The 25,453-nt window shown below is 41.7% G+C and overlaps 1 protein-coding gene across 3 annotated transcripts in view; it reads left to right on the forward strand.

Annotated features, from left to right (window-relative positions):
* The first annotated feature begins 1,605 nt into the window (after positions 1-1,605).
* The window catches only part of PACSIN2 (protein kinase C and casein kinase substrate in neurons 2), a 52,246-nt gene continuing 28,398 nt past the window's right edge, over positions 1,606-25,453 (forward strand). For all 3 annotated transcript variants that reach the window (XM_081860989.1, XM_081860990.1, XM_081860991.1), the window contains exon 1: positions 1,606-1,728. The gene's annotated coding sequence lies outside the window, so the exon portion shown is untranslated. The remainder of the gene's footprint in view (positions 1,729-25,453) is intronic.

Genomic DNA, 25,453 nt, shown 5'->3' on the forward strand with positions numbered 1-25,453 from the left:
CCTCCACTACCAGCTCCCCGGATGCCCAGAGTACATCGAGAGCGTGGACCCCAGCTGGGCAGGAAGAAGATACCCCCCAGAAAGGGGCAGGGACCCCACCCCTGGCCTCCGTCGCCTCTCACAGTGGCCAAGGTGGGCCAAAAGTGCCCCCCGAAGAGGAAGACCCTAGGGGGCTTGGAGAAGGAGGCGGCGGCCGCAGGAGGGGAGCTGAAGTCCCAGCTGCAGAACCAGCAGCCAAGGGCAGACAGCGGCGGGACCCAGCCATGTTGGTGACCCCGGCAGCGTGGAGGCTGCTGGGGACGCCAGGAGAAGTCCCCCTCCTGAGGCCTGGAAGAGCAAGAAGAAGACCAAGCCCGTCCAGTGGGCAGAAGAAGACCAGAGCTCTCTGCCCCCCGAGCCAGAGGAGGAGGCGAAGCAGCTGCAGGACGTGGGGTCCCTGCAAGAGCAGCCTGGCCCATAGGCGCCGACTCCATGGGGCCTGAGGGGGCCCGAGCCCCTCAAAAATTCGTTTGGGGGCTCAGCCCCCCCAATAATTATTAGTTACAGATAGGTAGCCGTGTTGGTCTGCCATAGTCAAAACAAAACAAATTCCTTCCAGTAGCACCTTAAAGACCAACTAAGTCAGTTCTTGGTATGAGCTTTTGTGTGCATGCACACTGTGTATCTGAAGAAGTGTGCATGCACACGAAAGCTCATACCAAGAACTGACTTAGTTGGTCTTTAAGGTGCTACTGGAAGGAATTTGTTTTGTTTAGAAAATTATTAGTTATATTATGCTTTGTAAAATCACAAAATTATGTTGGTATTTTTTATTTCCCTTGTTTGACGATAGTTACCTTTTAAAATACATTCAGTAATGAGTTAAAACAAAGCCACTCCCGATCTCGACCCATCAACAATCTCGCGGGGCTGGCAAGAAGCGGGGATTCCCCCTAGCTCATTAATATTCACCGCCCACGGCGACAGCCAATCGGCTGCCGCAAAGGGCGGGCCCTCACAGGTTCACTTAAGGTCGGGGCGGGGGGGGGGCTCGCCCCTTTCGTTCCCCCAGCAGCAGCGGTTGGGAGGTCTTGGGCCCCCCCAATATTTTTTATAAGTCGGCGCCCCTGGCCTGGCCTGCCCGCCCTGCAAGATCAGAGCAGCCCAGGGCCACAGAATCCACCTGCCGAGGGCCCGGGGCCCCCGCCTGGCCACCAGAAAGAGCAGCTGGAGCCCAAGGCCAAGAAGACCCCCTCAGGCCTCCGCTCCCTCGCCTCCAGGGTCCGGAGGGCCTTCCAAATGGCGCGGCCCCAAGAGGCGGCTGCTGGGCACGAGGCTGAGGCGGGGCTGCGCCGGCACCACGGCGCCTGCGCGTGTCACTCTCTGCCTAAGAGCAGCGCCGCCTCCCAGGACGAGCTCTGCGAAGCCCCGCCCCCAGGCTGGAAGGGAAGCCCCGCCTTCCACCTCGCGGCTCCATCCCGAACTGCCCTCAGCCAGGAAGCCAGCAGCCTTGATCGACAGCTCACGGAGGAAGAACATGGGGAAGCGGGGCGCCGGGCTGGCCAATGGGAGGCGGCGCCCTCTCGGCGGCGGCCAATCAAGCGCGGGAGGGCGGGCGGAGCGGGCGGGAGAAGGGAGTTGCTTCGGGGCGGAGGCTCCGGACTCGCTGGGGCGTCGAGGTGCAGGGCGGACGCGGCGCGGAGGGCAGGACGGAGGGCAGCTGGCCTAAGGCTCCCCGGAGACGGAAAGGTGGGCTCTGAATGCAGACAGGCGACCTCTGTCTTTCCTCTGCTGGGGTCCTGAGGGGGGAGGTGCTTGTCTTCTCACTTGGAGATGAAATTCATTTCTCCAGCTTTTCTGGTGGCCGCTGCTTCGGGTTGAAATCAGAGACTGGCTCAGGTAATTCTAACCTTGGCCATATAGTTTGCTTAGTTCTTCTAGAATTGCCCCCCACCCCTTTCAGGAGCTGCAACAAAACAAACTGAAGAGCTGAGAAATGATCCCACCCATCTGATTGCCTTAATGCACTTTCCTTAAGGGCACCAGACAGTTCATTGATTTGGGAAACATGTATGACTTGGGAAACATGAGACTTGCTTCATGAGGATGTTGGATGAAATGTTCACTTTTAAATGTTCTGTATGCCTTACTTTGGGGTCCCCTCAAGCCCGCAAATCAGTTCCTATAGTAAGACTGCATACAATATTATAAAACAGAATAACCACTTCAGTTTTAAAAATGAGAACAAGAATGCCGAGAACATTTTTTTTATTTGGATACCTGGTGGAAGAGATTAGTCTCTACTAATTTTTCTAAGAGTCTACTTAGTAGAATGAGCTTGGCATAGATTGCTTTGTTGTTGTTTAGTCGTGTCCGCCTCTTCGTGACCCCCTGGACCAGAGCATGCCAGGCCCTCCTGTCTTCCACTGCCTCCCGCAGTTTGGTCAGACTCATGTGTGTAGCTTCGAAGACGCTATCCAACCATCTCGTCCTCTGTCGTTCCCTTCTCCTTGTGCCCTCCATCTTTCCCAACATCAGGGTCTTTTCCAGGGAGACTTCTTTTCTCATGAGGTGGCCAAAGTATTGGAGCCTCAGCTTCAGGATCTGTCCTTCCGGTGAGCACTCAGGGCTGATTTCCTTCAGAATGGAGAGGATTGATCTTCTTGCAGTCCATGGGTCTCTCAAGAGTCTCCTCCAGCACCATAATTCAAAAGCATCAATTCTTCGGCGATCAGCCTTCTTTATGGTCCAGCTCTCACTTCCATACATCACTACTGGGAAAACCATAGCTTTTACTATACGGACCTTTGTTGGCAAGGTGATGTCTCTATATCTTGGATGCCGAGCCAGGCACCCAAGATGAACAGGTCATAGTGGAGAGTTTTGACCAAATGTGATCCACCTGGAGGAGGAACCGGCAAGCCACTCCAGTATCCCTGCCAAAAAAAGTCCATGGACAAAGACAACAGGCATTGATTGCTTAGGAATACTATAAAGGCTGCCACCATCCAAAAAGCTTTATTTCAATATAGAAATGCAAGGTTGAGTTGTTGAGTGTAGTCTCAATATTCTCTCTCTCTCTCTCTGAACTTTGCTATATGTCTTTTGAAGGTTTTGGGGATCAGAGTTGTTCATTAAATATGCTACATTTCCTAGCTCTTGCGCTTTAAATTTTCTAGCCTGGAGCTATTTGCTGCAAACTGGCCTACTGTAGCCTTGAGGCCCTTTTGTGAAGCCAATTTGCTCTCATTAAAATGAAATCTAGTTTCCCAGCATTCTCAAGATCCTGGCCCTTGTCGTTTAAGAGAAGCCTTAGTTGAATAAGTTATACTTGAATAAGTTACCTGTTACAACCTACGTTAGTTTAGCGTGTTCCTGTAATCAGTAGATTTAAGTCTTATATTTTATAGTGGGAATTATCACTGGCAGTAAAAACCTAGGTCATGACATTTTATACTTTTATTTATGTTCTAAGTCCTTAATACTTGTTTCCATTTCGGATCTTGTGAAAAGCGGTATGATAATTGTGTGGTGGTGGACTTTCTGGATAGAGGCTTTCGTCCTAACGTAAGCTAATTTAGAGAGGTTTGTGGAAGGAGAGTTTCCGATATCCTCTTCCTCATGAAGCCATCTGTGTCCCAAATAGTCTGTCCAGAGAATGAGAAGGGGGTTCCAGAACCATGTGAGATGGTGTGCAGGGAAGTAGAGGGGTAGAACACACTTTCTTTAAGTTAACTTACTTTAGGATCCACGATCTGGCTGATCTCCCTCCACCATGATGTCTTAAACTCCTCCTAATTTTTTTTTCTCCATGAGGACTCCCCCATCCAGAGAGGATTTTCAGGGGGTGTAGGTGACTTCAGAGGTCAGGAGGGGACAGGAAACTTTTCTTTCTTCACCGTCTTTCCATTCCCTTAGTATTCAACAAGCCATATTAATGACTTTGCAATGATGTGTGTTGCAAAAACCCAGTTTTGAACTTTAACCCAACTTTTTAATTTTTACTTATTATGAATTAGCTTAGAAAACTGCATAACATAGCTGAAGTTTTCAGAGCAGTGAATATGGAGGACTGCAATAAATACCTGGATCTTACCTGATCTTCTTGATATATATCTTCCAAGAGATACTGTCATACTTTGCAATCCTTCTGGCTTTTCTGCTAATCACAAACACTGGCTTATTAATTCAGACAACACATTCAACCAAAATAAGCAGCCTTCCGTAACAGTTGCTTGACCTAATGTACAAATGGACAGTGTTTGTTGCTATGGCATCTGCAGTGCAGGCCTGACCCTTGAGACTATAAAAACGTCTATATCATTATCTAGCTACAGTATTGTGCTGATCTAAATGAGACAGCTTTTAGTCGTAAAGGGAGCTTCCTAGTTAGGAGGAGTTGCCACGAAAGGGGAACGAACTCTTGTCATACAGAAATGTGTATACTTGTTGTGTGTGTGCAGATTATGTAATATGCCAAATGGTTACTCTTGCAGGGTGTTTCACAAGTGTCAGTTGTTACTGAGTTTAAATTCAGCTGAAGTGCAACATGAACTCCTAGCTTCCATTGTTAACATAGTCTTGATTGGAGGAGAAGGAATTATCTGATAGGCCAGGACAACACTGAATGGTTTGATTCTTTGCTGTTGCATGACTACCCAAATTTACTATACTGTGGAATCAGCGTTCGAAATTAAATGGTTGCCAGACTCCCTCCACCTAGCAAAGGAGATCTTGAGATCTTTGGCTAGTGTTCCCTTTCTGCTTGCTCCCCAGGAAGCTTTTTGATGTGCTAAATGAGCTGTGAAGAAGCACATGTGAGGGGACAGACACTTTGTGGTTTGCAAACAAATGGATTGCTTCTCTCTTGCAGAGGTGGGGAGCAGCAGGGGAGATCTAGCTGTTTTGCTGTGACTTGGCAAACTGAAAGAAAATGGTTCACCCCAGGGAGAGCCAGTGTGGTGTCTTGGTTAGAGTGCCTGTACGACTAGGACTTGGGAGACCGGGGTTCAAATCCCCACTCAGCCATGAAGTTCACTGGGTGTTGCTGTCCTGTGCGTGCCTAAACTTAAGTCCCAATGTGTTCTCTTTATGACCTGTTTTGCTGTGGCTGGTCACAACCCTCTAAATACCACAAATTGCGAAAAGAACCAAATATATTCTCTCCCTCTCCAAAAACAGAAAGTGCTTCATTGGGGAGAAAAATGGTGACTAGCCATTCTGTTTTTGTGCCCATAACCCAGGAGCCATGTGGCAAATAGCTTTCCTATCCCAATTTCTAACACTGTGGAATATGTATGTTGTCCAAATGTGTCATGAAGAAGAAGAGTTTGGATTTGATATCCTGCTTTATCACTACCCGAAGAAGTCTCAAAGTGGCCAACATTCTCCTTTCCCTTCCTCCCCCACAACAAACACTCTGTGAGGTTTTCCTACTGGTTCCCACGAGTAAAAGCAGTCAAAATCTGTGCCAACTACCTGGTGACTGATCCCACCCTTCGGAGAGCTTTCACCATGGCACGGTTTCAAACATTGCCAACTGCTTATCTGACCGGTAGATACACAAAAACCCCAGTTGAACATCGTTTATGTCCTTGCTCTATGAAAATTAAAGAGGATCTTACACATTATTTCCTCTATTGCCCCATTTACTCGGGCTTTAGAGATGCATTGCTGCAAATTATACCCATCTCTATAACCAGTCCTGAAGATAGAGTAAAATTTTTGTTAGTTGATGCAAACCCACGCATTACCCATGTGGTAGCGGTCTTTGTGATGAAGGCCATGAAAGCCAGGGAAAGATTTATGAACAACAATGTAAAGACCCCTTCATCGTCTGTTTAACTCGCTGCTCGTTTTCCCTCCTTTTCTACTTTGTGGGAAGAAGGTTTTGTTGGCATAGTATGTAATGAATTTTGATATTTTTAACTATTGATTTTAGTGTTGATTTTTGTGCACAGGCATGGTCCTCACAATAAACAGATTTGATTTGATTGACTTCAGAGAAGTGTGACTGGCCCAAGGTTACCCAGCAGCTGCATGTGGAGGAGCGGAGACGCGAACCCGGTTCCCCAGATTACAAGTCTACCGCTCTTAACCACTACACCACACTGGCTCTCATCTGAATTTTAAAATTATTGTGGCAAGATAAAACTGTGTATGCTTTGAAACTGCTTTAGTAACAAACATTTTTAAAAAATCTGATTCTTGTACAGTGCAGGGAAGACTGCCACATTGGCCTAAAGTGTGTATCTGAAGAAGTGTGCATGCACACAAAAGCTCATACCTAGAACTAACTTAGTTGGTCTTTAAGGTGCTACTGGAAGGAATTTTTTTATTTTGTTTTGACATTGGCCTAAAGGTTACTGAGATGTAAGTTAGGGTTCTCCTGTGTCCCCTCACTGTGTTCAAGACCTGTGCTTGCTTGATTTTTTTTGCTGATAAGTAGCATCTGAGCAGGCCTTCAGTCTAAGCATAGCTTGAAACTATGAGCTACTGTAGGACTTCCATGCAAATATATGAATAACCATTTAAGTTTGGTGGTACTTGGCTTTCGATTATGTATTTTAAAGTGAAACTTGTTTTGTGTATTGACAGCATAAACTGGAGTTGCTGTGTGAGTTTAGAGTTGTGGAGCTGCCTGCTCCTTGCACTATGTTCAGATTACATATTATAAAAGCATGACTCTTTCTTACTTAGACAAACATTTGCTTTAGAGGCATTTGGTTGATTTCATGTATGTGACCTGTAATTAGTTGTGCTGACTTGGCTTGGCAGGGTAGGGTGGTAGGCTATACAAGCATTTGAGAAGGTAAGAAATGTTGTTTGCTAAATAGACCTTAAGTTGAGTGAAACTTCAGTCTAGGGGGAAAAACAAGACTCTCCAAGGTCTCTTAGGATGCTTTAGCTGCTTATGAATTGGGTTTTTTCCCTGCACATGCATATTGAGACACTTTAAGGGAATTACAGTGCATGTATGGAAGAATGACCAAAGGTAGACAAGTAACAGAGTTCTTGAGTCAGATTCAACCCTGGGTTCTAAGAGATCCCTCCTGAGAAAATTCTCAAGATAGAAAAGGTTTCCATTTTTGGATGACTCTGGGTTGTACTTCCCTAGAGGGAAACAAGAAGCGTTGCTGAGAAGCAGGGCAGTAGGTAGAAGGTAGAAATTCAGCCATGAAGCTCACTAGGTGGCTTTAGGCTCAGAGACAATGGCATATCCAATGTACCTTACAATGCGGTACAGTGGTACCTCGGGTTAAGTACTTAATTCGTTCCAGAGGTCCATACTTAACCTGAAACTGTTCTTAACCTGAAGCACCACTTTAGCTAATGGGGCCTCCTGTTGCCGCCACGCCGCCGGAGCACGATTTCTGTTCTAAACCTGAAGCAAAGTTATTAACCTGAAGCACTATTTCTGGGTTAGCGGAGTCTGTAACCTGAAGCGTATGTAACCTGAAGCGTATGTAACCTGAAGCGTATGTAACCCGAGGTACCACTGCAGAAGATAAAGTGGAATAGCCCTATGTATACCATCTTGAGCTCCGTGAAGCAATGTGAGAATCCAAAGGAGACAGATATACGTAGTTGACATTCTTAATGACAGCACTCTTTAATACTCTAGCTTGGGAAGGCTTTCTTTGGGCCACTTCAATTGTGATTTAGACTGATTTATTGCATCGCCTTCCGCATGTAATATGAAAATCACTGCTTTTGATTCCTTTTGTCTGAAAATCAGCATATATTTGGGGTAATAGTCTGAGTGAATTCATATTGCTTATGCCTCTTGCAAGTTGGCTTAAGGCAAACATTTTATGAAAAAAAGTTTTGGTGTACCCCTCAAAAGAAAAAGCAGACAAAGTCTAATGAATTTTAAAGCAGTACTAAAGTTTGTATAAAATCTATTATCCCAGTAGTTTATTTGGGGAGCATTAGACAAGGTACAAGTTTGTCATCTGAAATATGTCTAGGGAAATATATTAATCCCTGTGGAAGTACTGTATAGTTTGTAGTTCAACTGGAAATACAGGTTAGTGGTTCATGAGCCTTGATAATGACACAAAGTCCATGTCTTTAAAGGTTAATCAACCAAGGAACTTAATTTCATCACTATATCAGAACTGTGACAAGTGTTGTATTCCCATAGAAACCACAATAATAACCAGCATCAAGAGCTACATTTCCTTAGTATTTTCTGTTCTGAGATAGCAGTGTGTTGCATGCTTTTCTTCTGAAAAGACATACAACCTGGTAACATGTCAGGAAAGAATTATGGATTGAAACAGTGGAATGATCCATATGCCTTCTTACTTAAAAGCGGCACAAATTACATTGTGTGTGGTTTAACTGGGGCATTTACCTGATTTACTACCTAGCTTTAATGTTATCAGTTATTTATTTGACTCAGTGGTTATTGCATAGCTAGTATGCAAATTAAGCTTAATTTAAACAATCTAGTTTTTGAAGTACCTGGAGAAAACACGGATGTTACTAGTGGCCAACATAAAAACACATTATACTACGTAAACTTTCTAAAGTGGAAAGTAAGCAGGGAATAAGATGAAGGCAGAAGTATAAAGGTATGGGGTTTTTTGGCATTAATATGACATTTATATTTAATCTGGAAAAACAAGTCATATCTGCAGTGCAGTGTGGTTTGGTTCAATGTTCCAACCATACCGTTCTATTCCCCATCCTCTGTTTTATTTTTCTCCATCAGCATTCTGTGCTTAGTGCCCAATGAACTGTTTTGGGTTGGTTGCCCCTTAAGGGCAATATCCATGATTCCACATGTGAGCAGATAAGACAGAATTTCCTCTCCCTCACCCCAGGTTCCCTGAAATTTGCTTTGCAGAGTCCCCAACTCTCAGGGAGGAAAAAAGAAACGGGAAATACTGTTAGGTGAGTGAAAGCTCATTTCATGGGCAGACTGAAACCTTTGCCATTTTTAAATTACATTTATATTTCACCTTTCCTCCAAGGAGCTCAAGGTGGCACACGCAGTTTCTCCCACTCTCACATTTTATCTTCGCAACAACCCTGTGAAGTAGGAACTGCTGAGAGGCAGTAACTGCATGGCTGTGTGGGGCTATGGACTCTAGTCTCCCAGAACTCTAACCACTACACCACACGGGGTCTCAGGACATCATGCCGGTTTGTATGCCATCCTTAGTCTTTTATTTTAAAGGTTTTGTGCACTTCTGCAAAACTCAGGGTTTCTCTTAGCATGCTGAAACTTCCCTCTTGTGAATGGATGGAGCTTTTTTGACTATATAATCGCCAGCAAGCAGATAATTGAGATCACTATTAGCAGTTCTTTCCACACATATTTCTTCTACCACTTAAATGAAAAAATGTGAATTCAAATGGTAATTGATGGGCCATAGTATTTTTTTTTTTATATAATACTTTTTATTCAATTTTTAAAACACATAATTAAAAGACAAACACATCACAAAATACAAACAAACATAAACAAATCAAACATAAATAAATTCATAATCTTATTTTCTTGTAACTTCTTTCAATCGACTTCCCCATACCTCCCTTTCGCTGCATCCTTATTTTAGAAAGAATTTTTTAGCAACCCTTTAGTCAATTTATCCATTTAGTTCCCTTCATTAAATTCCCATAAATTTGTTGGTTACAGCTGTAATTCTCTGCTTCTTACCCCTTGACATCTTAACACTCCTCAATTTTACAACAGTTTTTAAGATATATTTTAAATTTCTTCCAGTCTTCTTCCACTGCCTCTTTCCCCTGGTCACGAATTCTGCCAGTCATCTCTGCCAGTCCCATGAAGTCAATCACCTTTGTCTGCCATTCTTCCAGAGTAGGTAATTCTTGCATCTTCCAATACTTTGCCAGAAGAATTCTTGCTGCAGTAGTAGCATACATAAAGAAAATCCTATCCTTCTTTGGCACCAATTGGCCCACCATGCCCAGGAGAAAAGCCTCTGGTTTCTTTGTAAATGTCCATTTAAGGACTTTCTTAATTTCATTATAAATCATTTCCCAGAATGCTTTCACCCTCGGGCAGGTCCACCATAGGTGATAGAAGGTACCTTCATTCTCATTACATTTCCAACATTTATTATTGGGCAAATGATAAATTTTTGCAAGCTTGACTGGGGTCATGTACCACCTGTAGATCATTTTCATTATATTTTCTTTTAAGGCATTACATGCCGTGAACTTAACACCAGTGGTCCATAACTGATCCCAGTCAGCAAACATAATGTCATGACCGATATCCTGTGCCCATTTAATCATAGCTGATTTCACCGTTTCCTCCTGTGCATTCCATTTAAGCAGCAAATTATACATTCTTGACAGATTCTTAGTATTGGGTTCTAACAGTTCCGTTTCTAACTTTGACCTCTCCTTCTGAAATCCTATTTTCCTGTCCTCTTTAAATGTCTCATTTATCTGGTAGTAATGCAGCCAATCTCGAACTTTGGACTTTAGTTTTTCATAACTCTGAAGCTTAAGCCTTTCACCTTCATATTCTAAGATTTCACAATATTTTGGCCATTTAGAATCCATATTAAGTTTTTTCACCCCCTTGGCTTCCATTGGTGATAACCACCTGGGAGTTTTAGTTTCCAGTAGATCTTTGTATCTGCTCCAAACATTATATAATGCTTTTCTAACAATATGGTTTTTAAAACCTTTGTACACCATTGCCTTGTTATACCATAAGTATGCATGCCAACCAAAACAATTATCATATCCTTCCAAATCTAAGATGTCTGTGTTCTCAAGAAGTAGCCAGTCTTTCAGCCAGCAGAAAGCTGCTGCTTCGTAGTATAATCTTAAATCCGGCAGGGCAAATCCCCCTCTATCTTTTGCATCAGTTAAAATCTTAAACTTAATTCTGGGCTTTTTGCCCTGCCAGACAAATTTTGATATATCTTTCTGCCACCTCTTGAAACAATCCATCTTGTCCAGAATTTGTAAGTTCTGAAACAAAAATAGCATTCTAGGCAATACATTCATCTTAATAGTAGCAATTCGACCTAACAAGGACAGTTTCAACCTTGACCATGTTTCTAAATCTTTCTTTACTTCTGACCAACATTTTTCATAATTGTCTTTAAATAAATTCAGATTCTTAGATGTTAAGTTTACCCCCAGGTATTTCACTTTTTTCGTTATTTCCAAACCTGTTTCACTCTGAAACCTCTCTCTTTCTTCCATTGTTAAATTTTTCTCCAAAACCTTTGTTTTCTGTTTATTCAATTTAAATCCTGCTACTTGACCAAATATTTCAATTAATTCCAGCACTCTTTTAGTACTAGTGTCTGGCTGTTGTAAAGTCAAAACTAGGTCATCTGCAAATGCTCTTAGTTTATAATGTCTGGCTCCGACCTGAACTCCTTTAACCAACTGGTCCCTTCTAATCATATTTAACAAAACCTCCAGGACTGATATAAAAAGTAGAGGAGATATTGGGCAACCCTGTCGTGTACCTTTTTCTATAGGTATTTCTTCCGTTACCACATTGTTTACAATTAACTTTGCTTTTTGTTCCGAATATATTGCACCTATACCGTTTTCAAAACCTTGGCCTACCCCCATCCCTTGGAGATTCTTTTTCATAAAGCTCCAACAAATGTTGTCAAAGGCTTTCTCCGCATCCACGAAAATCAAAACAGCCTTTCTATTAATGTCAACTTCTAACAGCTCCAAAATATCGATAATGTTCCTCACATTGTCTGACATATGTCTCCCTGGGAGAAAGCCAGTTTGGTCCTTATGAATCTCCCCTAATAACACTCGCTTCAATCTTTTTGCCAAAATGTCTGCAAAAATTTTATAATCCACATTGAGTAAAGATATAGGGCGGTAGTTTTTAACCTGGTTTTTTTCAGTCTCTGATTTCGGTATAAGTGAGATGAAAGCCTCTTTCCACGATTCAGGTGCCTTTTTCCCCTCCATAATTTCATTGCAAACTTCCTTTAGAGGTTGTATTAACCAATCCTTCAGCATTTTGTAGTAACTGGCGGTCAAGCCGTCTGGTCCTGGTGATTTTCCCAGTTGCATATTCTGGATGGCACCCTCTATCTCTTGTTCTGTTATTTTCTCATTCAGGATCCTTTTATTTTGTTCTGAAATTTTTGGTAATCCATAATTTCTAAGGAATTCTTCAATTTCTTGTTCGTTTACTGGCCCTTGTGCATATAATTTCCTAAAAAAACTTTGAAAACAATTACTTATCTCATTGGGTTTGTAGATGGTCTTTCCCTCCATTGATGGGCCATAGTAGAGGAAGTATGAAATGAAATTATTCAGGGATCTGCTTCAAATCTTCATAAAGCTTTCTGTAATTTGGAGCAAAGAAGGTAGCAATACTTAAACATGAAACCCACCGTACTGTACTGCAAATAATTCTGGACAGGGCTATATTTAAGTTATAATGGTCAATTCTTCTTATATATTCCCGAGAATACAACACATCACTCATACTCTGACCCATGAAATAGCAGTAAGATCATGTTACAGGCTGCTTCTAAATAGTTTTGCCCTCAGAATTTCTTCACAAAATAGTGTGGAAAGAATATGTTGGGAAAATTAAGCTCTGCTTCCTGTTAGGCTGCATGCCACATATTCTTATCCCCTTTGGTAGGTTTTAGGGCAGATGAAAAACCTGCTTCCCTTATCTCAGACTTGCAGAACTACCTCATAGAATGAAATAACCAAAGCCCCAAACATTAAGATGAATGCCTGTAAGTGCAGAGATTTCTAGCAAAAGAGAGAGATAAAGAAGAATAACTGAACTTGTTGCATGTGAAAGCTAATTGCTATCTGGTGTTCTACTTTGCTGAAGGTGCTGTTCCACTTTAGGCACCTGGTTGTGGATAGGTAATGGTAGTAACTGTTCAGATGCGAGCTCTGCAGACTCTGGTTTAGGGTATCAGCAGAGGAAGTAGTACTGTGAACAGTTTCTATTAAAGAGCCGTGCACAAGTTGTTATTTATGTGTCGTTTTTACCTGTATGGGCCTATGGCCGTAAATAAAATTACTTACTTACTTACTAGAGCCGTGTTCTTACACTGAATACAATCCCACAATATATTGGGGTGCCTTTCTAGCTTAGAGAAGGTGTAGACTGTGGAATTCAAAGTAGCACTAATGAGATTTGACCTGTCCGGGCAGCCTTTCTGCTTGCCTGATGGAACGGCCTTCCTTTTATGGATCTGTGTGCTGTTCTGGGTGTTCTCCCTTACCATTCTGGTTATCACAGAATCATAGAATTGTAGAGTTGGAAGGGTCCCGGAGAGTCATCTAGTCCGACCTCTCGTGATGCAGGAATCTCAACTAGACCATACTCGACAGAGGCCATCCATACTCTGCTGAAAAACTATCACGGAAGGACAGCCCCATTGTGCTAGCAGGACTTACTGGCCTGGCTCCCGTTAGTGTAACTACTTAGTTGACTCTGTATCAAAGAACGAGTAATTGAAATAGTCACGTACTCTTCCCCTACCTACATGGGCCTCCATTTCTCCCCTTGCTCTGTTGCCCTGTGACACAGAAATATTAAGACAAAGTACAGGGGAAAATAATTTTTGAAAACTGGGCATCTCTTCAGAGTAAGATGGTTAGGAATGAGCCCGGGGGGGGGGGTGGTTGAGGGAGACCACCTTAGCCTGAATATTGGGAGCTAGATGATTGGCAGCTCCTCAGGGTGAGGGGCATTAGGAACCTGTCATACCTGTTTGTTGTAAAGTGCTGTGTACACAGGTTGTACAGTATAAAATAAAATAAATAATAAAGGTGCTGGCTTATTAAGGGAGGATCAGTCTATTAGCAAGGACAGATAAGTGGAATCTCTTACGTGCAGAAGCTGTGGACATACAACGGTGGAGGGATGTTGAAGCCTTTGCCCAAAGGAGAGATGGCATTTTCAAGGGGGGGGGGGAGAGTTGAATTAGGAAAATTCCTAATTGTAAGGGCTGGTCGTTGTCCTCTTCAGGTCACCACACAAACGCTTCTTGTTCTTTTATAACTTTTTATTATGTATTAACAAACAATCTTGTAAACGGTTCTTATCTTTAACTATTCTTCCTCAGAGTCCCTTATTTCAGATACCTTCTGGGCTCTGCTTCTCCGTGACCAGCCACCCTGAAAATGGCGAAGGCGCCATTGTTCCTTTCGCTTTCCCACTCTTTTTCCTCCCCTCCTGGCTAGAGCTGGCCTGTATCTCCCCTCCTCCCAATCTGAGCTAGAACTTAGCCCTTGCCGTGGACTATATGGAACTGGCGGAAATGACTGGCAGAATCCAAGACCAGGGAGAAGTGTCGGTGGAAGAAGATTGGAAAAAAATTAAAGATTATCTACAGAAATATTGTAAAATTAATGAATGTTAGAAAAATGATGGAATGAAGTTATATGGCTTTAGCAGAAATACTATAAGGAATTAAGTATAAATAGATTATTAGAGTATTAAAGGGAAAGTAAGGTTAAAATATGTTAAGATAATTATATGACAGAAAATAGAGGAAGATGGAAAGGATTTGCTGAAACAATTAATAGAAGTGGAATACAAAAAGGGAGGTGTGAGGAGGTCGCTGAAACAAGTGAATGAAAGTTAAGACATTGAAATGGTAAGACGTGTGTTTTAAATTGTTTTTGTTTGGTTTTGTTTAGTTTATTGTGTTAGTGTTGTGTTCTGTAATGTTTATGCATTGTATTGTTTTCTTTTTTCTTTTCTTTTTTCTTTTTTGTAGTGTTTAAAAGTAATAAATATTATTTTTTTAAAAATAGAACTTAGCCCTTGCCTTTCCTGGGAACAGCCGGTCCCTCCCTGTTGTTCTCTTCTGTTAGCTTCACTGCTCTCCTCCCCACCTTGGGGAAAAGATTATACCAAAAATATAAGGTACATTGGCATAAATATTAACATTTAGATTTATTTAGAAAATTGATCAAGTTCTCAGTGTGCATTAGAAGTATACCATAAATTAATAGAGACCATCTGTAGAATAGCAAGTGGCTAGGCATACAATAAGAAGTTTATAAAGGTCACCAGGACAACATATCAGAATCCTTTCCACACATTTGTTAAGTTGGGGAGAATTTGTTCTTTAAACACTGGTTACTTACACATCAGAAGTGGTTACAAACACGCTTCAATGAATAATTCTGCTTTTAAGCTACTTTGGGCTACTGGAAAAGTCTTTTGAAGTATTTAATACACAACATGTATAGTTTGATCTCCGAAAAAGGCCAAACATGTAAAATCAAGTCTCTGTCGATTTATGACATTAGTGTCAGGGAAGAGTTAGAAGTTCCCAGTTTTCCAGAGGGAGAAAGTTTTCCCAAACTTCCACTGGGTGTGTGGGGGTGAGTGAAAATGCAGATATTGGTATTATCAATGAAATCACAGTCTTGTAGGTGTTGAATACTAATGGTTATTGCCCTAATTTCTGTGTTCTTTCAGATTTTGAGTACAGCCTGAATGACTGACCTAGTTATGCTGTCAGTAATTGCTTCAAATCTGAGGCTTAAATGTGATGGTAGCAAACCTGTTTAGAATCATGGAATTGTAGAGTTGGAAGGGACCCCGAGTCTCACTCAGCCCAACCCCCTGCAATGTAGGAATCTCAACTAGATCATTCATGACAGATGGCCATCCAGCCTCTGCTTCAAAACCTCCAAGAAATGAGTGTCTTCCACCTTGTACATAAAGATGGATGGATTATTTTTTTTAAGAGCAAAAGGTGATAATGGTGATAACCTCTCTGCAGATTGTCTTCCTGGGACTCAGCTATACATCTGGAAATAAAACGTTTTAGGTGTGTTTTAGGTGCAATATACAATGTGACACTAGATGGCGAAAATTCAATGTCTTTTTAAAAATGCTCTCTTTAAAAAAAAAGCATTTTCAGAACTTTTTTTTATATGTGTGTAGTTTCCACTCTGGACACTTTAAATTTCAGCCAGCTCTGTGGTAAACTCATATAAGAGAAAAGTTTGTGTGTGCTTGCAGGGGGTGCAAAGGGAATTCAGCTCTCTTTTTGATCAGATTCCTCGCCCACTCAGTCTGATTACAGAGCACTGTCTCACTTGAAAACAAAATTCGGCATCCCCAATGTATTAGTAAAACTGAACATATTGTGGCATTCCAGTTACTGTATTTTTAAATAAACCACCATAAGGCATTCTGTGATTGTCCTTTGCTTGGCTAGTATGATATTGCAGTTTTCATTGGGGCTTTAAAACTTTTCTTTTTTGGTGCAATTCGGGTTGCTGTTTATCAATATCTGATAGATTAACAGTATTGGATATCCCATGTAAATCTGTCCATTCATTAAGACCATCCCATTCTGTGGAGGGGGGGGGGGCGGGTTAGGCAGGTGTTTAGGGCTTAGGCTTCTTTGCTGGTACTGTCCCACTAAGTGAATACCCTCCTAAGAAGCACTTCTTTGATGCTGCTGACTCATTTTTCAGGCTCCAAGTTCGTTTTATATTCCTGACCATGTCATGATTGGTTGATTTGTTTATTTCCAACAAATCAGTTTTCATTGATCGGCTGTAGACCTTGTATTCCTTAATTTATGTTTCTGTTCACTTTATTATTTTGTTGGTTGCTTGGATGTTGGCAAGTGAAAAGAAAAGAATAATTTAGCACAATTGTTTCTGAATCTTGGTATTTGGGGGGTGGCAGAATAGCCTTTTTCTGGAATATAGACTGTATCTGGTGAATATGTCTGGGTTCCGTATTACTTAGTAACGGCTTGAAATCCTTCAGGCTGCAGGAAATAAATGCCTGCATAATGTTAGCATAACCTTGAGCTCCTGCAGACTTTGTTGTTGTTTTAAGGCGCTATCTTGTGATCTTCATCAAAGTATGTAATTATAAAGAAGGTGACGTAAAAGAAACTCCTTCATTGTTAGTCTTCATGTGTGTGCGTCTGAACAAGAAAAATAGCGTTAATTGGTGCTGTTGATCATAATATATTTTTAAAAGATTAACCATTCTATGTGAAAATATAGAATTCATTAAAATCTAGGGAATAAGGAGGTATCTCATCACCTTGTCTTATGTTGACTGAAAATTGGATTTATAATTTGTCAGACTAGCTGTTGTTAGACTGTTTGTGAGTTGCCTAGGAGGTAGTGGCTGGGAAATGAAATAAAAATTAGGTACAATTCCTTTCCGTATATGTGCACATAATAGGTATAATGTAAGATCTGCTGAGTAATTCTTTGTCCAACCGATTATATTTTTTATTTCTTAGTTTCATATATTTTCAATTTCTTGGGAGAGGCAGGTTAGTGCAGAAACTGCAGTATATAAGCAGTAGAAAACAAACAAACAACCTTTTGGCTGGTGGGGGAAGAGATCTGCAGTCTGAAAGAATGACCTTATCTTGAGCTACAAGGAGTTTAGCTGCCAACAGGAAATGATGAAATGTGCCGTGAGAATTCTGTTTGCAGAACACTGCAGGTATTACAGTTCTGTTAGGAGAAGACAGGCACAGGGTTCACAGATCTACATGATTATGCAAGCATGTGAAATTGGGAGGAATGTGGAATGCTTAAGGTATTTGTAAGAAGATACATGGTATTGCAAACTTAGCTTAAAATTATTGGCCTAACAGAAACCTCACATGTAGGAAAATAGATCAAATGCTAAATATGAATTAGTGTTGGCGTGACTGCAAGCACTTTCGGAGCACCTCTAATATAGAAGGTCAGGCATTAGTTCTTTGTGGATTTACTTAATTGCAGGTACATTATATTTGTTTTTAATGGGATATAAAGTTAGGCCTTCATGTATTGCCTTTCTCTGGTGTTACTGTTTCATTGCCTGTGTTTCTTTCTTAATTTGTTGTTAGCCATATCATGTTTGGCATAAGGGGCATTTTTTATACAGCTAAGGTGGCCTAGGCTTTTCCAGAACAGTTCTGTCCCCATCAAAGATAGAACTGCTGTATAATGTCAAGTTACTTAAGGTTTCCTAGTTACTCAAAGCAATATACAGAGTGAGTCACAATTATTTCAATATGTTTTCTTTCCTTCACTTTAGAAATTCAAGTGATATTCTGACTTGCCATTATTAAAAGAAAAACGTAATAGGAATTGAGGAACAAAGAAGTTTTGTAAAGATTTGTAAACTCTTCATAACTTTAATACGTAGTTATCTAGACCAGCTAAATAGGTGTTTGTTTTTTTGAAATTTATGATGCTGGTATCTTCTGTTGATAGCTTAGTGTTTTTTGTGGATTTGGTTTTGTTAAGCTAGTATGGATTTTTGGGGGGGTGGGGTGGGGGGAGGCATTGAACAAATTTTAATGAAATTAAAAGTTAACATTTGGAAAGGGCTTCTTAAGGTTACCAAAAGTATATATGAGTTTCAGTATTGCATTAAATTGGGAAGCAAGGGATATTGCTGAATAGATGGAAAAGTAGTGTTATTATCCATTACTGTATGTGATTCTGCAAATTGTCTAATATGAAGGTGGAAGATGTTTTGTAGAGGAACATCTGAGATTTTAGTGTCCATTCATGGCTGGTACTGTTTGTTGCTAAATAAAGTATTTGTTTTGCTGAGTCCCCTTTCAATCTATGGACAAGTCAAAATTGTTCAGTTGGAGTGATGTTTTTGGTTGCAAGTAGCTTAACCCCAGCAACATTTGTGGCTCACTAGTGAGGTCAAAATGTCATTCTTTATGGCACTTGGGCAGATGTGTAGCTTCCCCTGCAAGCTGCAGACAAGTTTCTCCCCCTTCCCTGTTATATTTAGCAAGGCAAAGTGTGTGAAGGAGTTTGAGTTTGCCTATCTGGTTCTTCTTCATTAGTTGTTACTTGGGAGAGTGAATAATGTTTAAACCAGGAGAGATGGCGTCGTAACTTTCAGCTGTTGTTGGACTATAACTCCTATCAGTCCCAGGCAGCATGGCCAATTACATTTTTCACTTTTCATTTTCATTTTCATTTGTATACCACATTTTCATTTTGCTATACTCAAGGCAGTTTACAAGCTGAAGAAACATCAAAGTATACAGCAATCCAATCCAATACAAGTAAGTCATAATAAAAGATATCACTTAAAAAAATTCTGAGGGGGGAAGAGAGTTTGGTAGGCATTATTTTGTCTGAATGAACACCTTTTTGTTCAGTGAGTGTGCAATCTGCCTATACTGCAACTGTCTGCAGTATGCAGGGACTTTGAAAGTGGAATCATCATCATCATCATAACATCAACAATTACTTATAACATCAAACATGAAAAAGGTCCTGATACAGGACAGCCTTCGAATGTGTTCGGAAAGTTGTAGAATTGTTTGTCTCTTTGACATCTGATGGGAGGGTGTTCCATAGGGTGGGCACCACTACCAAGAAGGTCCCCTGTTCTAGGGGCTCCCCCAGCCCTCTAGAGCCCCTTGGGGGCACACTGGGAGGTATGGGTTGGAGGAGGAAAGGGACAGAGGCTTCCCTTGCACAAGCAGAAGTCTTTGCATGAACAGGACCCCTTCTGTTTCATTTCAGTATATTTCAGCTGGCCATTCCAACACAGAGACTGAAAACAGCCTCCCTCAGCCTAGTTTATCATCCCATGATACCTCAAACAAAAAGTGTTTTTAAAACCCATTTAGAAGACACCAAGGAGGTTGCTGTTCATATTTCCTGCAGAAGGAAGCTCTGTATCAGGGTCAGCAACCTTTTTCAGCCATGGGCTGGTCCACTGTCCCTCAGACCATGTGGTGGGCCAGACTATATTTTTGGGGGGGAAATGACCCAATTCCTATAACCCAATTCCTATAACCCAGAGATGCATTTTAAATAAAGGGACACGTTCTACTCATATAAAAACATGCTGATTCCCGGACCATCCGTGGGCCGGATTGAGAAAGCGATTGGGCCGTATCCGGCCCATGGGCCTTAGGTTGCCTACCCCTGCTCTATATGAAGTGCCCATCAGGAAGGCCCTATCTATCTCTTGGACTTAACAGGCTAGCTTCCCTTCCTAGTTAGCAAACAAGAAACGCTGATCTTAATGTTCTAATAGGTTCATATGGGGTGTAGGTGGTCCTTTTAAGTGGCTTGACCCCAAACGTTAGTGGCTTTGAAGTTCATTACAAGTGCTTTGAATTGAGTCTGGAAGCAAATAGGTAACCAGTGCAGCTGAACCAGAATGGTGTAACATAGTTTGAGCATTTATTCCTCCTCAACACCCAAGCAACTGTATTCTGTAGCAGCTGAAACTTTTGGACAATGAAAATTACATTGAAATTGGATGCCAGTAGGGCAGGTGTCACTGTAATAAAACAGCTTTATCTCGATAGGGTCACAGCTGGTGAATTGGCTTGAGCTGGTAAATGGTCTCCTACTCATGGCCAGACCACCTGTAATTTCACCGATCATATCTTATTCAGGAGGATACCAAGCTGTCGACTTGCTCTTTCTGATGTGGTCAACTCATAATGAGCAGTTGGCCAGAAATAAAAAGTTCCAATCTTAAGCTCTGGGGACATTGTGTGGGGTTTTGCTTGGCATGCAGTGCTGTGCTTGCGAAGGAACCCTGTTCATACACTTGTTGCACAACAAGACATTGCAGACTGGCCAAGTCCCAAAGAGTTTTTAGGTGTGTCCAGCCGGATTTTTTTTACTTTGAGCAGAGGGCGCTGAAAGCAGAAACTGCTTTTTCAAACTCATTAATTTCACAAGAGACGAATAGTGTGGCAGCTTGGAGGATGGGTTCCTTATTTGAGAAACACATGCTCAAAGCACCTCTGGGCATTTAGAACTAGTTGCATTGCTGTTTGGATCGGGGCCATAATGTGTAATTTATTGCATATGTTAATGCTACCACATCTTAAGGAATCTTTAAAAAAAATTAATTACAGTGGTACCTCGCAAGACGAATGCCTTGAAAGACAAATAACTCGCAAAACGAAAGAGTTTTTCGTTTTTTTAGTTGCTTCGCAAGACGGATTTCCCTATGGGCTTGCTTCGCAAGATGAAAACGTCTTGCAAGTTTGTTTCCTTTATCTTGCAAGTTTGTTTCCTTTTTCTTAAAACCGTGCATTCACTTCAAGGAGCAACTCATAGCACGCGGTGTGGTAGCCTTTTTTGAGGTTTTTGAAGACTTTGGTGATTTTTGAAGCTTTTCCAAAGTCCGTGCTTCGCAAGACGAAAAAATCGCAAGACGAAAAAGCTCGCGGAATGAATTAATTTCGTCTTGCGAGGCACCATACCTGGGATTTTTCATGACAGTTTATGTTGGATGGTAATTCTCTGTGATGCTTTCCAGAATATTGATGGAGTAATTAAAGAAATGGATTGTGAGACATGGGTGTGGAACCTGGTGACTTTCCAGATCCAGGTGGCGACCATTTCAGGCACATCCACTTGACGTGCGATCGCTGACGCAGGGGAACTTTTGGCTCTGGAGGAAGGCGTAACAGGGTCAGGGTGGAATTGTTCACACCACCAATGCTCATGTGGGCCAGGAAAGGAACCCCTGTGTGAAATGGTTGCCGCCTGTTCTGGTGTACTACAACTCATATTAACCCAGACCACTGACCATGCTGGCTGAAACTAATGGGAGCTGGGGGTCCCATCAAGAACTGGAGAGTCACAGGTTTCCGACACTTGCTGTCAGATCATGCCTTAAATGGGCTGGTATTTTGTGAAACAGTTTTTGTACCCAATGCACTGCATCCTAAATTGTATTCCTGAGCTCCACTACTGTGTTCTGTCCCTGAGAATTTTCACTAGAAATATGCTAGCTTGCCTCCACAAATATCTCCGTATGTAATGAGGAACTTAAGTATTTTGCTGGGGTCTAAGATGGTAGGCTTGGGTAGGTCTGCTCATGGTTCAGGTAGAAAGATGACTGCCCAGGAGGAGTCATTGAAGGATGCGTCAAGGCTTAAATTGTTCTTAGAAAGTCGCTTCTGGTATTGTCTTAGAAACAGTTTTAGGAGGGGGAAGTGGTGAGGAAGCAGTTTTGGGACGAGGAAGTGGTGAAGTGGTGCAGATTCTGCCTTTGAATGCAGTCAATAGAAAGGAGTCAGTTTTTCAAAGTGAATTTTGTCAAAGTGAAAGCATCGTCCTCTAGTGTGAAGTGTCTGTTGTAATCAACTTTGGATGTTATTTAAAAACAATTTAGAACATCGATGTGTGTATCAAAGTTCAGTTTAAGTTCAGCTAATCTGCTTGGATCTTAAAACATCACATTAGCATGGGAGACTATTATGTAATAGGGTCATGTGATCAGCCAGGCAGGGAAATGTTTTCCTGTAAAATAATTCTCCATTACTTAATCCTAAAACCCTTGCAGTCAGGTTTTGCATATTGGAGCATTACAACTATGTTCAGACATGAGCTAAAGCATGTTTGGTCGAGATCATTGTGGTTAAAAATATTGACTTGCAGGCAACTTGCTAGTAAGTTTTTAATAGCCTTAACTGAGGCTAGGCTTCTTGATCCAAGTATCTGGTCAGTTTTATTCTATCCAGTTAGTAAAATGATGCCTTTTTTAAGCTATTGAAATTTTGTTTGTTGTGGGTATTTCATTTCCTAGAAAGCAGCACTGTCATTATTTATCAAATAATCATTGAAGAGGTTGATAATGTACTGGAAATGCCAATTAATTTATTTCCACGTCATCAAATATTCTATTTCAAGCAATCATGGTTTGCTGTGCTTTGACACCACATTTTCTCAGCCAAACTTACACCTGTAGTACTATTTCTAGGTAACATGTTTGGCCTCTTTCTGATACTTTTGAGGTATATTATATTTACAGCCCAATCCTGTGAGTGTTTGAGCTGAAGCATTTCTTGGTAAATGTGCATATAATTGCAACATTATTTTCCCAGTCTGATTTCTAGTCATTTCAGTATCTTTTAAAATTATGGAAAATATTATAATTTCACTTTTAACAGTTGTACAGTGGTACCTCGGGTTACATACGCTTCAGGTTACACACTCTGCTAACCTAGAAATAGTGCTTCAGGTTAAGAACTTTGCTTCAGGATGAGAACAGAAATCGTGCTACGGCGGCAGCAGGAGGCCCCATTAGCTAAAGTGGTGTTTCAGGTTAAGAACAGTTTCAGGTTAAGAACGGACCTCCAGAACGAATTAAGTACTTAACCCAAGGTACCACTGTAATGGCATCACTGTGGTATTGTGCTGTGGGTGTGTAAGTGGGTAACTAATATAGATGATGACATTCTGTGTGTAACCCCCGATCCTATACAGATAATTTCCTAAAATTCTTAGGAATATCTGACTGATCATTAGGAGATGGTCATTAGGGCAATCATTACTGGAAGCCCCCTCAGAATGATGCTGTGTCATGATATGTTGGCATTCCAAGGAGAAAAATGTGGCTGTTGAGATTGAGATGAGCATTATCAAGAATGTATAACTTGCTGTTAAAATGGAATATGCAGGATGAAACGGTTAAATCAGCTATGATTAAATGGGCACAAGATATTGGTCATAATATTATGTTTGCGGATTGGGAACAGTTGTGGACCACCGGTATGAAATTTACGGCATGTAATGCCTTAAGAGAGAATATTATGAAAATGATGTACATGACCCCAGTCAAGCTTGCAAAAATCTATCATTTGCCCGATAATAAATGTTGGATATGTAAAGAGATTGAAGGTACATTCTTTCACCTTTGGTGGACGTGCCCAAAGATTAAGGCTTTCTGGGAAATGATATATAATGAAATGAAAAAGGTGTTTAAGTACACCTTCCTGAAGAAACCAGAGGCCTTTCTCCTGGGCATGGTCGGCCAATTGGTGCCAAAGAAGGATAGAACTTTCTTTATGTATGCCACAACAGCAGCAAGAATACTTATTGCAAAGTATTGGAAGACACAAGAACTACCCACCCTGGAAGAATGGCAGATGAAAGTAATGGACTATATGGAATTGGCGGAAATGACTGGCAGAATCTGAGACCAGGGAGAAGAGTTGGTGGAAGAGGATTGGAAGAAATTTAAAGACTATCTACAGAAACAGTGTAAAATTTATGAATGTTAAAATGATGTTGGATTAAAAATAAGTGGTATTAGTGATAAAGTTAGAAAGAGTATGCAAAAATGAATTTATGGATGAAAATATTGGAGTTGTGATATGTTAAGATACAAAGCTAAAGATGATAAATGAAAAGAGGGTAAGGATTTGCTGATTTGATTATGTAAATGGGAATACAAAAAGGGGAGGTGTGAGGAGGTCAAGGAAATAAGGATATGAGCTTCAAAGTTAGAAAAAGAATAATGGATTTTTTCTTTCTTCTTTTTATTTTTATCTATTTTTTGTGTTTTGTGTATTTTTCTGTTTTGTGCTTTTTCTTTTTTTGTTGTATTTTGTTTAAATTTCAATAAATATTTATTAAAAAAAAGAGAGATTGAGATGAGCAGCACCATTGCCAAAGTCAGTCATCCCCCCTTCAAAAAAACTTCACACGTTTGTCCCTCCTGTTTGGTTCTCCCCCCAATCCTGAGCCAACGTTTCCCTGAGCTTTGCATGGGGAGGCATTGCCATAGCACAGAGGCCTGGCTGCCCTCATCATGTTCTGCCGCTCTCGTGCTCTCTCTTCCCACAGATGCCCTTGGCTTCCAACCTTGATGGTTTCAGTTTCCAGCGTGAACTCAACAGTTTCCGTGCTTTGGGTGAGACTTGGAAGGTTAGCAGCTTAAAGGAAGGCTAGGCGATTTAAAAATCTGAATGCTCCTTTAAGTAGTCCACAAGAATCAATAGCTGTCCATTGTTCAAAATACTTTTCTTCTCCAAAGTTGGCTTAGTATAGCATATAGCTGAAGAAGAACATGCAACTTTGTGGTGGTTGTTTTTGCAGTCAAGTGGTTTATAAATTATGCGACATAAATAAGAATGGTAGGTTTAAATCTGGATCAAGAGTACACATAAGTAATTTTGCCAAGCCTTTTGAGCACCTGGTGATGTGATTTACCGTATTTTTCGTCCCATAGGACGCTCCGTCCCATAGGATGCACCTAGTTTTTTGGGGGGGAAATAAAGGAATTTTTTCCCTTTTACTTCCCCCCCAAAAGCAGGTCGGGGAAGCCGAACCAGGTCGAGGAACGGCGCTGCGCCTCCCTGCTGTCCCCCGAGCTTGTGGGGCTGGCCGATGTCTGCCTCAGGCGGCAGGGTGCTATCCGCAGCGTGGGGAGCCCTGCGGGGAACTCCTGCAGGGCTCCCCACGCTGCGGATGTCTGCCCGGCGCGCGGGGCGCTCTGCTTCAGGGCGCCCCACCCGCCGGGTGGCAGGCTGCTATCCGCACTGTGGGGAACCCTGCGGGGAACTCCTGCAGGGCTCCCCACACTGCGGATGTCTGCCCGGCGCGTGGGGCACTCTGCTTCAGGGCGCTCCACCTGCTGGGTGGCAGGCTGCTATCTGCAGCGTGGGGAGCCCTGCGGAGAACTCCCACAGGGCTGCCTAGGCTGCGGATGTGTTCCCGAAGTGCCGGGCGCTCTGCTTTC

The sequence above is a fragment of the Podarcis erhardii genome (assembly GCF_964252035.2).
Source record: "Podarcis erhardii genome assembly, chromosome: 5".
Classification (NCBI taxonomy): domain Eukaryota; kingdom Metazoa; phylum Chordata; class Lepidosauria; order Squamata; family Lacertidae; genus Podarcis; species Podarcis erhardii.